The 15,386-nt window shown below is 30.4% G+C and overlaps 1 non-coding gene across 1 annotated transcript; it reads right to left on the bottom strand.

The window, feature by feature from the left end:
• Positions 1-11,942: 11,942 nt before the first annotated feature.
• LOC139865316 (small nucleolar RNA R71) lies at positions 11,943-12,049 on the bottom strand. Its single transcript, XR_011764843.1, has one exon. It is a non-coding gene; the product is annotated as a small nucleolar RNA R71 (small nucleolar RNA).
• Between the last annotated feature and the right edge of the window lie 3,337 nt (positions 12,050-15,386).

Below are 15,386 nucleotides of genomic sequence, written 5' to 3' on the forward strand. Positions count from 1 at the left end.
CAACCATAGAATTTAAATTTAAGTACTTGTGTCTATTTCGTAAAACATTTATAAAAGCAGCGCATGTATTCTCAGTCCCAAAAATATATATTGCAAAAGCATCTAAAAAGGGAGCAAATGAAACTCACTGTACTGTATTTTGTAGTAAAAATACATATGACGACATTTGAACAATGCAGGGTTGACCTCGGATTCACGAACCTATATCATTTATATATATATTGACACATATAATGGTAATCGAACAAATCTATATATTAATAGTGATATAGTTTTTATGTTACTAACTTATATATATTTCATTATTTAATTAAAAGTATTCATTTTATATATTTTAAATAAATAAAAGTATTAATATAGTTAAGTTATGTGTATTAATTATATTTTTATGTAAAGATCACTTAATAATAGTTGTAAATATACTAGATTAAATATAATAATAATAATGATAATAATAATAATAATAATATTACTTTTTGATAATGATAACTTTAATAAAAATAACAACTTTACTAATAATGTTAAATCTTAAGAAAAAAGATAATTTTGTTAATTTTAATTATAATGGTGAAAATAATAGTAATAATAATAATAATAATAATAATATTAATAATTTTAATAATAATAATATAATGATACTTTGCTTTAGTATTATAACGATAACAATAATACTAGTGGTAATAATAATAATCAGATTTATCATAACTTCGTTTTTAATTCCTCAACTTATAACTACAAATTCTATAACTTAATTTCTTAGCCAATTTCATAACTGTACATATGTTCATACAATTCATAATTAGTTTCCATAATTTTTACCATATTAAACTTTATTATTAACTTTGTGATATCAACGTTATTAACATATTCGAAACCATAGTAATAGTAATAACAATTTTATTATTAATGGTGATATCAATATTTATCCTACTTAATAATAATAATACTAGTGATAACAACAATACTAATACTTGTAAAAAAAAATAATAACAACAATAACTAATAATAATAATAATAGCAACAACAACTATAATAATAATAATAATAATAATAATAATAATAATAATAATAATAATAAAGGAAATGGAAGTAAAAGTATATACCCTTTCAAAGAAATGTTTTTCTAAAAAGAAAAGTCCCATACAAGAATCGAACCCGAGACCTCTCGCTAACCCGTCAACGACCCTCACCACTCCCCTGATTCGGATTATCTGTTATTATTCAGAGCTTTTTTAAATTAAACCCGACTTATATTGTGTTTATCATCTTCTTCATCATCAACTCAATATCGACTGACATCCCATCCCATATAATAACAAAGCAACTATTTAATACTTTGAACAAATTAACATCAATATCAATTATTTTTATTTAATTGAAAGCAAAACAACAAAAAATAAAAATAAAAAAAATATAGCAGGAAGCTACTCGTCGAGGCCTTTAGAAAAAAAAATTGATTTTGACATTGAAAAGTTTTTAGACTTCGAAACCTTCATAAACTATCTTCCAAATCGTCAATGGAATACACAAGAATCATCAATTGCATCAGAATTGCAACCTATTACTCGAATTTGTTCATAGAAAATCGTTTGACTTTTTGTTTTTAAAACTTTAACCTCAAAATTCTTGGTCGATAGAAGGAATTGAGGTTTGATATTTTACAGATAGTAGGTGTGAATGATTTCTAATACAACTGTAATTATAGTTTTTGGAGATTGATTCGTTATTTGAGTTAAGAAAAAAAATTACAGGTCGAACAGGGTTTTCTTGCTTTCGGTTTCTGTTTAATTACGAATAGCAGCGAATAAATATGATGTGAAGGTGAATGATTGTTGCAACAATCCGAAACTGATATAAGCTGTTTTGTTGTGAAGCTGAACCTCGACAGAAAATCACGAGCAGATAGAGAGAATCAGGAAAAAAAATAAAGCAAAGTTAAACTTGATGTTGATTTTTAACTGGTATCCTTTTTATCTGATTATATATATATATATATTCTAATACTAACAATTAATAAATATATTAATAATAATAATATTGTTAATATTAATAATAATAATTATCATAACAATATTAATAATTATTAATAGTAGTGTTAATAATGATATTAATAATAATAATAAAACTCATTATATCAAATTAATATTATTATATAATTATTTATACAAAATAAAATACTATAACTTTCTACATGTAATACATATTATTTATTTTACAATATTCATATGGATGACTGTGTATGAAAATTTATATATGTTACACGCAGTAAACTAATATCGTTAATATAATTATTTGTTACTAACTTTGTAGATAAACAAGTATTTCTAAATATTGTAACCAAAGATCTATATTAAAATACTATATATTAACTTGTAATTTCATATATTCATATTACAGTTTATTAACTATGTAATATTTAATAATATAATAATGAATCTCTACATCACTAACAGTATAAACATTAGGTTCGTTTTTCTTTTATAAAGATAATGCTAAAAAAATACTACAGAAATTTTGATATTAAATTATTGAGTTACTATTGAATAATTATACAATATCTATAACTTTTATATATATTCCAATATACATCTAATAATTATGTATAGAATTCATATATATCTATACCTAGATTTATTTTAATAACAACCTCCTTATCTTGTATTTTATTTTACATATTGAATTCTAATGATTATTTTATATTTTGTTAATCCGAGTTAATTCATATACACTTATATTTATATATATTTATATATTTATTTTCAACAATTGTTCGTGAATTATCGGGCATAGTCTGAGGTTAAATGTATCCGTGTAAATAGTACAAAAATTTTAAGACTCTGTTTAATGGACTTTCCTTATCGTATCGAAATCAAATAAGATTCAAGTTTAAATTTGGTCGGAAATTCCCGAGTCATAACAGTACCTACCCGTTAAAGAAATTTCGTCCCAAAATTTGAGTGAGGTCGTCATGGCTAACAATAAATATGTTTTCCTGACGAATATGAGCTGATAAATAGAGTTTTATCATTATTGAATAATACAGATAAAATAATTCGATTATTCGAAGAGCACGAATGAAGTTATCACAAAAAAGTGAAATGAATAAATGAAGTTTCATTTTAACTTTTGACGTTGTCTTGGTTGAATTCCGGAATTCAAGGGATTTAAAGAAAATCTTCGAAATCTAAAAGATTTGATTCTTCAGCGAGTAAAGAAATTAAGATCTCTATAATTAAATACGGCGATTTGCCTCGATTACTCTATATGATATTTTCACTATAAATTTAAGCTCTTTCATTCCATTATTTTCACCATTCCTATACTTTCTTTCTTAGTTCATACATCCAAAAGATTATAAATATGCTTAATCCCGTTCTAATCCTTGTTATTTTCCTAATTATCATTTCTGTCATCCTTCTTTCAATCTTCCACCAGGAAAATCTGTCTACTTTTTCTATTACCTTGGGGTGATACTATTCTTAATTATACCGTGTCTTTATATTGATGTTCATATTAATATCCACGGTTTATAATTCCTGTGTTGTTGTTGGGCTTTATATTTTCTCTTATATTTTGGAGCTCTTTGTCTTTTTTTCTCTTCTCGACCTCTAGTAAAGTGAGTAACGGTCCAGAATTCATAAGTATGGAGGTTTGAATGAACTTAATGTTTTAAACAAGAAAGAATGTAATCGCTCGATTTGATTTGTTAAATTACCTGAATTATCGAGAATAGAACTATCAAGAATATACTTTCTTGATATGTTCAAAAGTTAAGCAGAATGAAAGAGTTATGTAACATGACACATGATGACGTTATAATCTGTGAATCATCATGTTTCATTTAGAAACTCAACATGACTTACTGTAATATAATCACGTTGATCAAGTGTCATTATATTATACTAACTCATGAATCAGTTCCTAACATTACTTCAATAACATTTATATTTTAAGATCGAGAGTTTACAGAATATAGAAACTAACAGTTTCTATATTATGTAACACTGATAGCACGAAGAGATTAATGATTTCAGATAAGAATAGTTATGAAAATATCTTCAGAAATATGGAGGATATTTATAATGAAAGATACGATGATATTTTAGAATTTCTAATATCGAAGGATGGTGAAGAGAATTTGTCCACAAGAGTTTGGAGTCAGAAGCAAGGTATTCGCTAAAGATTTCATCAGAAACAGAATCATCAGGATTCTTAATGTATAAGTTTAGTCCTTGTGATTTGTTCAGAGACTCCTTCGTAGTTTGCTCAATCAGTTTTTCAGTTTTAAACTTTTTCTGAGCTTTGCCAACATACAATTCTTTATCATCAACTTTTGGCTGTTGAGGTCGTTTACAGTTTTTGTTGCTTCTTTCAACTTTTCAAAATTCAGAGTATTACTTCGCAGACTGGGTGCTTTTCAGAATTTCAGAATGGAAGATCATAGTTCTAAGAGATAAATGTTATATGGATACATATAACTGTTGACGTAGAAACGTTGCGAGATTCAAAATACTGATTGCTAATTCTCGGTAATTAGTATGGCAATTCTTGTTACAAGATGCGGATGAGTACATGATAAGACTTCAATTGATAAACATAGTGATTTGTCAGAGAGATTTAAGCCAAGGAGCAACGAGGTTGTTGGTACGTCTGCTGGTAATATGATGGAATGTAAAAGGTTCCCCGGTAACAACAAAAGAGCATGCATATATATCAATGTTATAATAAGGTTGTTTCGAATGAAAGGTCGAAGTTGACTTGCTGGAGCTGTGACAAGATTGACTAATTTGGAAGGAGATTGCAAAGTTATTTTCGGTAATAATAACGCTAAAGGAAATTAGCACAGCTACGCGTTAAATGTTTACTCAGTTTCCGAAAGTTTTCAGGTGTATAACTATACGCATCAATCTTTCTTTCCGTAGATGAAGTGCGGTTGGTTCATCCTCTCGATTGAGGTGTTTTCAAGAATCATGAAAGGTTTGAACGCAGATTGTAATCGTCAGGATACAAATGAGGCTTAAGATGAGATCAAGTGGCAATCTTGAAGAAATGTTTAGTTTCATATGTTACAATCAATATTTTAATTCATTTTAATTGTCTAATGTTATTAGTCCACAGTCGATAGTCCACAGTAACAGTTCAATAATTCATATATAGTTTAATATATAATATTCGAATTAATTAATATGTATCGTAACCCGTATACGTCTCAGACTCGATCACAACTCAAAGTATATATATTATTGTTGAATCAACCTCAACCCTGTATAGCTAACTCCCGCATTACTGCATATAGAGTGTCTATGGTTATTCCAAATAATATATATATATATATGCGTCGATATGATATGTCAAAACCTTGTATACGTGTCCCGATATTTAAAGTGCGTACAATAAATAACAGAAATTAAATGACGATAAATAAAATTGCGAGAATTTAAAATTGCGATAATTAAATTGCGATAAATAAATTGCGATAAATAAATTGCGATAAATAAATGTAATACGGAATTAACAGTTAGCTAGGAACAATTAGCTAGGATTTTGTTAGCGTGAATTCTTAACAAAATTCCTCATAGTTAATTTGTCTGTTTCTAACAAATTTTATTTTGTCCAATGTTTTCTTCATTATGCCACTTGTCGGATTCTTATAGGTCAAAATCCAATATGAAATTGAATGAAAATGCTTATTTTGCGGTGAACGGATACGTATATCGGTGATTGTAAATAGGATAGTAAATGACCGTTGAATCAGATTCAAAGAATGTACAGTGTAACTTATTAATGTGAAATCTAAATATTCCTCGGGTATTACCTACCCGTTAAAATATTTTCACCATTAACAGGTTGTACAAAAGAATTTTTAATTACAATCTTTATGAAAATATATATACGTATATATTTTCTTCAGATGTAATCATGGATTTAATGAGTTAATATGATATTAAACTCATTTGGTTTACGTTTAGAATTAGAGTACATAATCTCTAAAACATTAGGGGTTACATAACCATCATGTCGAACAAAGATAAATGATGTAGAACGTCATGTAGAACGATGATTGTTCTCAAGGTACAGAATGAGATGTTGTGGCATGTGATGTTGAAACTTGGGTTGTTGGTGGTACTGTTGGTGTCGGTGATGTTGCTGAAGCTGGTAAATTTTGCACCATATTCTCCAAATTGATTACTAGAGCGCGAAGTTCGTTGACTTTTTCTATTATTCCGGGATGATTAAGGTTTAGAATTGTGGATAGAATATAATCGTGTCAAGCTATTCTGGAAATGAGGCTGAAAATGGTGTTTCGGATAGGTTCTCCGGTAAGTGCTTCAGGTTCTCCGCCAAGAGGTGAATTCGGTTGGTGGATGAGATCGCCTTCTTCGAGTCTCCATTGATTAAATTGACTACGAACCCATCAGAGGAATTAGGGATAGATGATTGGTTGATTCATTCTGGTGACGCTGCCTCCGGAGCTTAGGTGAATATCCGTGTCGGAATAACTGTCGGAATTTGAGGAATTCGAACTGGTTGAGGGATCCATATCGTACAATCAAATGAAGGATTTTCGATAAGAAATAGATTATAGGATGTAGATTAGTACCCTGCAATACATAATTTACATATGCATATATAATACTAAAATCCCATAAGTTACGGAGGAATCTACGGAAGCTGTCAGACAAAGGTAACAATAACTGATACGCTAAGATATGAATTTATATATACACTATTCATGCAATCAATGCAGTAATATGTGTCTAGACTAGGAATGATAAGCAGGTAGTTTCCTAAGGATGATAAGCAGATGATTTTCGACACGAAATGATAAGCAAAACTTTTGATATGTAGACGCGGTCGAAGTCCAGACTCACTAATGCATCTAAACAACTATCAGTTAGACACCCTAATGCAAGACCTGGTTCGATAAGACCACCGCTCTGATACTAACTGAAGGGACCTGTCCTAATCCATTTGGATGAAGTCCATATCGATTACAAACGATTCACAATAGTTGATTACATCGCGAGGTACTTAACCTCTATATGATATATTTTACAAACATTGCATTCGTTTTTGAAAAGACAATCTTTCATTACATCGAAAGTTGACGGCATACATACCATTTCATAATATATCCAACTATACTTGACTTAATAATAATCTTGATGAACTCAACGACTCGAATGCAACGTCTATTGAAATATGTCATGAATGACTCCAAGTAATATCTTTTAAATGAGCAAATGCACAGCGGAAGATTTCTTTCATACCTGAGAATAAACATGCTTTAAAGTATCAACCAAAAGGTTGGTGAGTTCATTAGTTTAACATAAAAAAATTATTTCATAATTTTAATAGACCACAAGATTTCATCTTTCCATTTCTCATAAACATACGTCCCATACATAGAGACAAAAATCATTCATATGGATTGAACACCTGGTAACCGACGTTAACTTAATGCATAGTATATCCCCAAAACAAAACCTCTCGTCTGTATAATAATCTCGAAGTACTAAAGCATTCGTACCCCGAATGGGACTTGTCAAGGTCCATAGATCTATCTTTAGGATTCGCGTCAATCAGGGGCCATTTTCCTAAATTCTTAGGTTACCAGACTTGAAGGGCGATATTCGGTTAATAATCCAACTGATAATGCTAAAAACGAACATATATTTCATAGCATTATTCCTCAAGAAAGACAAGCTTTTAGTTGCAATTGTTCTATTTACAAGTGATATTCGTTTAAAATATAAAAGGTGAAGACAAAAGACAGATTCGACGAATTGAAGACGCAAACGACCAAAAAGATCAAAAGTACAAAATACAATCAAAGAGGTTCCAATTATTGATAAGAAACGTCTCGAAATTACAAGAGTACAAGATTTAAAACGCAAAGTACAAGATATTAAATTGTACGCAAGGACGTTCGAAAATCCGGAACCGGGACTAGAGTCAACTCTCAACGCTCGACGCAACGGACTAAAAATTACAAGTCAGCTATGTACATAAATATAATATAATATTTAATTAATTACTAAAATTATTTATATATTATATTTATTTATATAATCCGTCGACAAGGTAGGAGCCAAGGCTTGGTGAGCTGTATAAACAAACTCCGCGACTCGAGGAGTTTGAAGAAGGAAAGGGCCGCGAGTCGCGGAGATTCCCTGGACTCAAATTCCTATAAAAGGCAACGTAGTTTGATCATTTTTAATATCAATATATCCATTAATCTATCTCTCTCTCAATATATACGTAATATATATATATATATATTTATATTTTAATTTTAATTTTAAATTCCTAATAATAAGGGTATGTTAGCGAATGTTGTAAGGGTGTAAGTCGAAATTCTGTCCGTGTAACGCTACGCTATTTTTAATCATTGTAAGTTATGTTTATATTATTTTCATTAATGTCTCGTAGCTAAGTTATTATTATGCTTATTTAAAACGAAGTAATCATGATGTTGGGCTAATTACTAAAATTTTGTAATTGGGCTTTGTACCATAATTGGGGGTTGGACAAAAGAACGACACTTTTGGAAATTAGACTATGGGCTATTAATGGGCTTTATATTTGTTTAACTAAGTGATAGTTTGTTAATTTTAATATAAAGATTTACAATTGGACATCCCTATAAATAACCATATACACTCAATCGGACACGATGGGCGGGATATTTATATGTACGAATAATCGTTCATTTAACCGGACACGGGAATGGATTAATAGTCACTAGAATTATTAAAACAGGGGTGAAATTATGTACAAGGACACTTGGCATAATTGTTAACAAAGTATTAAAACCTTGGGTTACACGCAGTCGATAACCTGGTGTAATTATTAAACAAAGTATTAAAACCGTGTTACAGTTTAAGTCCCCAATTAGTTGAAATATTTTACTTCGGGTAATAGGATAATTTGACGAGGATACTCGTACTTTATATTTATGACTGATGGACTGTTATGGACAAAAACCAGACGGACATATTAAATAATCCAGGACAAAGGACAATTAACCAATGGGCATCAAACTAAAATCAACACGTCAAACATCATGATTACGGAAGTTTAAATAAGCATAATTATTTTATTTCATATTTAATTTCCTTTATTTTATATTTAATTGCACTTCTAATTATCACACTTTTATTTATTGTTATTGTATTTAATTGCACTTTTAATTATCGTACTTTTTAATTATCGCAAGTTTATTTTATCGCACTTTTATTTATCGCAATTTCTTTATCGTTATTTACTTTATGCTTTAAATTAAGTCTTGTATTTATTTTTAATATTTTACATTAGGTTTTAACTGCAACTAAAGTTTTAAAATCGACAAACCGGTCATTAAACGGTAAAAACCCCCCTTTATAATAATAATATTACTTTTATATATATTTGTATTTTTATAAATTAAACTAATATAGCGTTAAGCGTTGTTTAAAGATTTTTTTTCCCTGTGGAACGAACCAGACTTACTAAAAACTACACTACTGTACGATTAGGTACACTGCCTATAAGTGTTGTAGCAAGGTTTAAGTATATCCATTCTATAAATAAATAAATATCTTGTGTAAAATTGTATCATATTTAATAGTATTTTATACCCCTTAGCTTTGACATCAAGTATTTTTGGCGCCGCTGCCGGGGACCTTAAAATCTAGCTTAAAAACCGGAAGCGCATCGCTATATATATTAAAAAAAAAGATTTTTATTTTTAGTTTACTTTTATAAAAATACGTTTTTGTAAAAATACGTTTTAAATATTCGAAAACATAGAAAAGAAAACAAAAATTTAAATATTTTTAAGAGTTTGTTAAATAATTAAGTTTTATAAAGTTTCTTTATTTAAAAAAAAATATAAGTTTTATTTAAATATTTTGTTTTTATTAAAACATAAAATCAAAAACCCAAAAAAAAATATATATATATAAATCTATTTTTAAGATTTTTTATTTATAAAATTATAAAGTATTTCTATTTTTATATTAAGTTTTTTAATATAAGTTTTTATTATATAAATATTTTTATTAAAACAGAAAATATTAAACATAAATAAAAAAATAAAAATAAAAATAAAATGTCGAATTTAATACTGCACCTGATCTGAATTTTCATTCACCGCAACTCGCGGAGATTTTTGCCAGGTGAAACCGCGACTCGCGGAGCCATTCTGACACCGACAGAAACCCTAGTCAGCAATTAATTACGGGGTAATTATTATAATTATTATTATAAAACCCTAATTAGGTTTTAATTAATTATTTATTTTAGTTTTTATTATTATTTTGTTTAATTAGTTTAATTAAATTATAAAATTAATAGTTTTATAAAATAAATAATATAAAAATAATATTTTTATAAAAATTGTACTTTTTACAACTTTTAGTATATTTTTATATTTTGTCCATTTTTATTTGTTTTAGCATAATATTTATATTTTTCGCTCATTTTTAGTTTTAAAATATAGTTTTTGCCATAGTTATTTTTATTTATAGATTTTTAGGCCTTGCCGTAAAATCCCTTAAGTGCTTTTTCTTTAGACTAAGATTTAGGTGCTTTAGAATTTTGCGACGCCTTTTTAAGTTTTAGTACCTTTTTAAGTTATTACCATTTGGGATATAGTTTTTCTTGTAAGCTTTAATATTTTTAGACACAATATTTAGTTTTTAGTTTTTCGTTCCTTTTTAAGTTTCAACGCGCTACTTTCTTATTTTTATTTTTTGACACCTTTTACCTATGTATCAATTATCACTCCAATTAGTAATCTCAATTTTAAGTTAGTGATAGTAATAAGGTTGGGTTAGTCGAGTATTTTAAAGTTTTATAAGTCACTCTTTTTCTTTCTTATTTTTCGACGCCTTTTATTTTTCAACCCTTTCCTTTTTCGACGCGCTCTTTTTCTTTCTTATTTCTCGCTATTCTAGTTTTTAGGACATAGATTTTTATTCTACTTCTTATCTAAATTTCTTAAAATTACAAAAATTTATTTTAAGTGGTTAAATTGATAGACATCAAAATTTTCTGGTTCGTAGTAATAGTTGGATTTGTACGTGGACCGGGTTATTGGAGCCAAACAGTACTCAATTATATTGAGACCAAACGAATCCTGCACCTCTGCTACATCTTTTGACTATTCGAAACGTGGGCAAAATCAGAAAAGTCTATTAATTGGATAACTTATATAATTTTTCTTTCCTTTTAAAAACTAACAGGATATTCAGTGAATGCACCGAGCAAGACGTTCACCACCTTTTGTACGTTCACCACCTGTAACTCGATCAAGACATTTAGCAAATATTACCGCCGTTGATTTTTCTTTAGAATCGTCATCCAGTCGACCAAGTACTCCAGTACAAATTTCCGATAATCCATTTTTTGAACCCGACCTAACAATTGAGAATCCAGAGAATATTCAGGGACGATTCGTAGATCCTGAACCATTAATTTTTCCTCCGGAACCACCAATCATTCAAACAGAGATTATTGAGGAACGAACCATTAAATCAGAATCCTCTAGTGATTCAGATTCAATAAATTCAATTATGGAAGTAACGGAACCTTTAAGTATGGAAGACCGAATGAGAGCTAAACGCACTTGCCAAGGTCACGCAATTACTCATCCAGACATTAATGCGCCAGATTATGAAATCAAAGGACAAATTCTACACATGGTGACTAATCAATGCCAATTTAGTGGTGCGCCGAAGGAAGATCCAATTGAACATCTTCGTACCATTAATAGGATCTGCACACTATTTAAAATAAGAGAAGTTGAAGATGAACAGATATATCTCATGTTATTTCCCTGGACTTTAAAGGGAGAAGCCAAAGATTGGTTGGAATCGTTACCTTAAGGGGCGATTGATACATGGGATGTTTTAGTTGAAAAATTTCTTAAACAATTTTTTCCGGCATCTAAAGCCGTAAGACTTCAAGGAGAAATTTTTACGTTCACACAGAAACTGAATGAAACTCTATATGAGGCATGGACAAGATTTGAAAAGTTATTAAGAGGATGTCCGCAACATGGTTTAGACACCTGTCAAATAGTACAAATATTCTACCAAGGATGCGACATCACTACAAGGAAAGACATCGATATAGTAGCTGGTGGTTCCATTATGAAGAAAACAGAAACTGATGCTTACAAAATTATTGATAACACTGCTTCCCACTCACATGAGTGGCACCAAGAAAAAGATATCATTAGATCATCTAAAGCAGCTAGAGCCGATTCTAGCCATGACTTAGATTCCATTTCCGCAAATATAGATGCTGTCGAGAGACGAATGAAAAAGTTGACTAAAGATATCCACTCAATACGAATTAGTTGTGAGCAGTGTGGAGGACCACATTTGACAAAAGATTGTCTCAGTATTGAACTAACAATGGAACAAAGAGAGAATATTTCATACATAAACCAAAGGCCTGGAAATAATTATCAGAATAATTATTAACCGCCAAGACCGATTTATAATCAAAACCAGAAATATAACTGAAATATTCCATACAACAACCAACAAGGTCCTAGCAATCAACAAGTATCCAACAATACTTACAATCAGCAAAGACCTAATTTTCAAAACAAACCACCACAACCCGATGATAAAAAGCCAAATTTAGAAGATATGATGACGAAGCTAGTTGAAACTCAAACGCAGTTTTTCACATCTCAAAAACAAACTAATGAACAAAATGCTCAAGCATTTAGAAATCAACAAGCTTCTATTCAAAATCTGGAACAAGAAGTAAGTAACCTAGCAAGGTTAATAGGTGAAAGAAAACTGAGAAGTTTACCTAGTGATACAAATGCTAACCCCCGGAATGAAACAGCTAAAGCAATTACCACAAGAAGTGGTAAAACACTTAAACCACCTGAAATACCTGTAACTTCTGATGAAGCTATTCCTACTCCACAAGAACCACAACTTGAGCAAGATAAGGAAAAAGAACCGGTAGTTGAAAAGGTTAATGAAGATAACATAGTTAAGGCTAAACCTTATGTTAAACCATACCAACCACCACTTCCTTACCCGAGTAAAATGAAAAAAGAGAAACTTGAAGCCGAGCAATCCAAATTCTTAGATATGTTTAAAAAGATAAATGTAAATCTTCCTTTCATTGATGTGATTTTAGGAATGCCTAGATATGCTAAATTTCTGAAAGATCTAATCTCAAATAGAAAGAAAATGGAAGAACTCTCGGCTGTTACTATGAATGCTAATTGTTCTGCAGTGCTGTTGAATAAGATACCAGAAAAACTATCTGATCCAGGAAGTTTCACAATTCCATGTTTTCCGGGTAGTCTTAGTTCAATAGAAGCATTGACAGACTTAGGTGCTAGTACAAATTTAATGCCGTATTCACTATACACTAAACTAGACCTTGGAGAATTGAAACCAACAAGAATAAGTATACAACTAGCCGATAGATCAATAAAATATCCTAGAGGGATAATGGAGAACATGCTAGTTAAAGTTGGTACTTTAGTATTTCCAGTAGATTTTGTTGTTCTGGACATGGAAGAAGATTCTCAAGTTCCTCTCATATTAGGAAGACCATTCTTAAACACGGCTAAAGCAATGATAGACGTGTTTGGTAAAAAATTGACCCTAAGTATAGAGGACGAGAGTGTTACCTTTTTAGTTGATAGAGCAATGCAACAACCGCAATCTGCAGATGATACATGCTATTATATTCAAACTATAGACTCACATGCAGAATTGTTAGAAGAATTTCCAGAATTACAAGGAACAGGAGAATGTTCTTTAGGGGAAAGTACTGAACCAATTGATGAAGCTGAAATGTTAGCTACACTAATAGCAAATGGATATGAACCAACAACAGAAGAAATTCAAATGCTAAAAGAAGAAGACAGATATCGATACAAATCATCGATAGAAGAACCTCCAACATTAGAGTTAAAGCCACTTCCAAACCATTTGGAATACGCTTATTTACATGGTGAATCTGAATTACCTGTAATAATATCGTCTTCTCTTACTGAAAATGAGAAATCACAACTCATTTCTGTGTTGAAAGCTCATAAACCAGCCATTGCATGGAAGATTCATGATATTAAAGTAATAACTCCTTCGTATTGCACACATAAAATGCTTATGGAAGAAGGTCATAAAACGTATGTGCAACGCCAACGAAGACTAAATCCTAATATGCAAGATGTAGTTAAAAAAGAAATTATTAAACTGCTTGATGCATGTTTAATTTATCCAATTTCTGATAGTCCATGGGTAAACCCAGTTCAATGCGTGCCTAAGAAGGGTGGCATGACTGTTATTATAAATGAGAAAAATGAGCTTATTCCTACTAGGACTGTAACAGGATGGCGTGTGTGTATTGATTATAGAAAATTAAATGACGCCACCAGAAAAGATCACTTTCCCTTACCTTTTATTGATTAAATGTTGGAAAGATTAGCCGGATATTTTCATTATTGTTTTCTTGATGGATTTTCCGGATATTTTCAAATTCCAATAGCATCCGAAGATCTAGAGAAAACCACGTTCACGTGCCCTTATGGTACTCTTGCTTACAAACGCATGCCATTTGGACTTTGCAACGCCCCTGCAACCTTTCAAAGGTGCATGATGGCGATTTTTCACGACATGATAGAAGAATGCATGGAAGTTTTCATGGATGACTTTTCAGTCTTCGATGATACTTTTGAAACATGTCTAGTTAATCTGGAACGAATGCTTATTAGATGCGAACAATCAAATCTAGTACTTAATTGGGAGAAATGCCATTTCATGGTTAAAGAAGGCATCGTTCTTGGTCATAAAATTTTAAAGGAAGGAATTGAAGTGGATAGAGCTAAAGTAGATGTCATTGCTAAACTTCCACATCCCACCAATGTTAGAGGAGTTAGGAGTTTTCTAGGGCATGCCGGTTTTTACCGACGTTTCATAAAAGATTTTTCTAAAATTGCCACTCCTATGAATAAACTCCTAGAAAAGGATGCTCCATTCATCTTTTCAGATGAATGTATCAAATCTTTTAATATTTTTAAAGAGAAACTCACTAATGCGTCGATCATGATAACACCAAATTGGAATCTACCGTTTGAACTTATGTGCGATGTAAGTGATTTTGCGATGGGAGCCGTTTTAGGACAAAGGATTGAAAAAAGATTTCAACCTATATATTATGCTAGTAAGACATTACAACGAGCACAAACAGATAACACAACGAGGTAAGAATAAGGAAAAGGTAAATGAACAGGATTTGTTTTACCACATGTGTATTCGAGACCCACAAAACGCTGTAACTATACCTTATTGTGTGGGTTATTATTTATCAGCTATGGTTAGGGGGATGAGACCGCATAGCATAATAGGAGGTGGTATATT

The sequence above is a fragment of the Rutidosis leptorrhynchoides genome, chromosome 8 (assembly GCF_046630445.1).
Source record: "Rutidosis leptorrhynchoides isolate AG116_Rl617_1_P2 chromosome 8, CSIRO_AGI_Rlap_v1, whole genome shotgun sequence".
NCBI classification, from domain to species: Eukaryota; Viridiplantae; Streptophyta; class Magnoliopsida; order Asterales; family Asteraceae; genus Rutidosis; species Rutidosis leptorrhynchoides.